Raw genomic sequence first — 3,095 nt, forward strand, 5'->3', positions numbered from 1 at the left:
CATTTCCAACAAGTTCCTAAAAAATCCATTGCAGTCAATTCCAACTCAGTTCTCAAAATTTATTATGCATAAGAATCACCTGGGGTTCTTGTTAAACTGTAGATTCTGATTCAGTATATCTGGGGTAGAAATGGAAATTCTCAGCAGGGGTTAAAACTAGAATGAACCAGTTCAAAGCCCTGCTATGAACAAAAACTAAATGTTAACAAGTGTTGGCAAAGCTGTGGAGAAATTAAGTCTTATACATTGCTGGTGGGACTGTAAAATGATGCAGCCATTTTGGAAAACAGCCTGACAGTTACTCAAAATATTAAACATAGAGTTACCATATGACCTAGTAATTGCACTCCTAAGTATATATACTCAAGAGAAAAGAAAACATATATTTACAGAGAAAAAAAATCTGTGCACTAGTGTTCACATTAGCATTATTCACAACATCCAAAAAGTGGAAACAACCCAAATGAACCTTGAAAATGTATGCTAAGTGGAAAAAAGCCAGTCATAGAAAAACACATATTTTATGATTCATTTATATGAAATATTTGGAATAGGAAAATACAGGCAGCCCCCGGGTTTCAAAAGTCCAACTTACAGACACTTCATACTTGCCCTTCAAAGTTATGTAAATTTGCCCTCACTTTGAAACAACTGAATCAACTCCTTGCAACAAACTCTTCATCACAATCACCTTCACTTGCTGCACGTGCAGCTTTTAAATCATTAAAAAGGCCTCAAGCCTTTCCTTGCACTAAACCCAACCAAAAACCCGCCACCATTGAGTTGATTCCAACTCATAGCAACCCTATAGGACAGAGTAGAACTGCCCCCAGAGGGTTGCTAGGGAGCAGCTGGTGGATTCAAACTGCTGACATTTTGGTTAGCAGCCAAGCTCTTAATCACTGTGCTACCAGGGCTCCACTAAAAAAAAAAGGCAAACCCATTGCCATCAAGTGGATTCCGACTCATAGCAACCTATAGAACAGAGTCGAACTGCCCCATAGAGTTTCCAAGGAGTGGCTGGTGGATTCCAACTGCTGACCTTTTGGTTAGCAGCCATAAAGAACCATACGCACCTGTTCCCACTTACTTACAAATTCAACTTAAAGACTTGAAGACACAGAAGTAGATCTCGTTCATAACCCAGGGACTGCTTGTATAGAGACAGAAAGTAGATTAGTGGTTTCAAGGTTTTGGGGAGGGGGGAATGGGAAGAGACTGGTAGCAGAAATGAGGTTTCTTTTTGGAATAATGAAAATGTCCTTAAATTAGATAGTGATGATGACTGCAAAACTTTGTGAATATCTCTAAAAACCACTGAACTGTATACCCTAAAAAGGGTAAATTTTATGGTATGTGAATTATATCTCAATAAAGCTACTATGAAAAATAAAAGTAAATGGGCTAAATACTTTACATAATTAACAAAGATTATCAGGCTGATTTTCTTTAAAAAATAAAAAACAGACCCAACTATGTGCTGTTTACAGATAGACACTTTAGAAAGTAAAAGGATGAAAAAGATACACCATGTATACACTAACCAAAAAAAGAGGGAAAAAAAGCTGTGTGGCTATATTAGTATATAAATATCTCATGCAGAGCAGATTTTAACCAGAAAGGAATAGTAGAAATAAAGAGGAATATTTCATGATGATAAAGTCAGTTCAACAGGAAGACAGGATAATCCTAAATTTGTGTGCACTCAATAATATAGCTTCAAAATATGTACAGCAACAATAGACATAAGTAAAAGATGAAACAGACAAATCCACAACAAGCATATTTGGCAATTTTAACACACCTGACTAACTGATACAACAACCAGACAAAAACCCAGTTATGATATAGCAGATTCGAGCAACACTATTAACCAATTTGACACTTAACACTATACTCAACAGCTGTAGTATACACATTCTTTTCAAGTGCACAGGACAAAAAAAAAAAATCAAAAGTCTGAATAAATATCATAGGGTTGAAATCAGCAAGAGATGTCTTCTGACCACAGTGAAATTCAACCAGAAATCAAACACAGAAAGACAACTAAAGTAAGTCTTTCCACCCCTTAGTGTTCTTCACCTTAGTTCTATTTATAATATTTGGAGGCGGGGCCAAGATGGCAGAGCAGTCAGACATTTCCGGTGATCCCTCTTACAACAAAGACCAAAAAAAACGAGTGAGATGATTATATATATGACAAGCTAGGACCCCTGAACATCAAAGGAAAAGTTAGAAAAAGGACTGAGCAGCAGAGGGAGGGAGAGACAATTCAGAAGCAGTGAGGAGCTGCCAGGCCTGACTCCACGGGAACCCTCAGGCAAGATCCCTGGAGCAACTGCAGCAGGGCTGGAGGTAGCATTCCAGACTCAGGGAGAGACAGCGAGCTGCACAGCCTACTCACACCTCTGGAACCTGAGAAGAACAGCGATCTCAGCAAAAGCTAAGTACTTGCATTTATTTTACTGTGCTCCCACCCCCCAAGCCAGCTTCAGTGGCTGCCGATTTCCCTGGCCTGAGATAGGTCCTGTTGCGCATCCTGTGTCATTCTCCCAGCCTTGGAGAAGGAATAAATTAACAATTGGGGGAAGGATAACCCACCAGGTCCACTAAGCTGGGAGCTCAGGACAGGAGTGGCTCCTGTACAGGCACAAACGGGCCATGGACTTTGAATACCTTTCACCCCTGCATGGACCTGTGTGGGCCCATTTCTGCAGAATAGGCCCTTCTTGGCAGGCTGCAACTGTTTCAGCTGTGCCATGGAGAGGTGCATTGTTGGTGTTTGACTATTAAACAGGGTCCTCACCTACTCACATCAAGGGCCTAAGGACTGGTGGCTCCACCCACATCATCTAGCCACCTGTGACAGGGGTCCAGGGATAACCGGTACCTCCTGGTCCTTACCACCAAAAGCACTGGGTGCCCATGTCCTGCTGCAGAACCCACCCACCTATGTGCTCTAGGGAGCAGGGACATGCTTTCCTCACAGCCACTGGGGAAGGCTGTCAGCCCCCTGCCTTCTTCAGAGCATGACTCCCTTCTACAACTAGATACCTGTGCCTACAACAATCACCCCTGGCCCTCTAAGACTGTAG

The sequence above is a fragment of the Elephas maximus genome, chromosome 2 (genome assembly GCF_024166365.1).
Source record: "Elephas maximus indicus isolate mEleMax1 chromosome 2, mEleMax1 primary haplotype, whole genome shotgun sequence".
Classification (NCBI taxonomy): Eukaryota; Metazoa; Chordata; class Mammalia; order Proboscidea; family Elephantidae; genus Elephas; species Elephas maximus.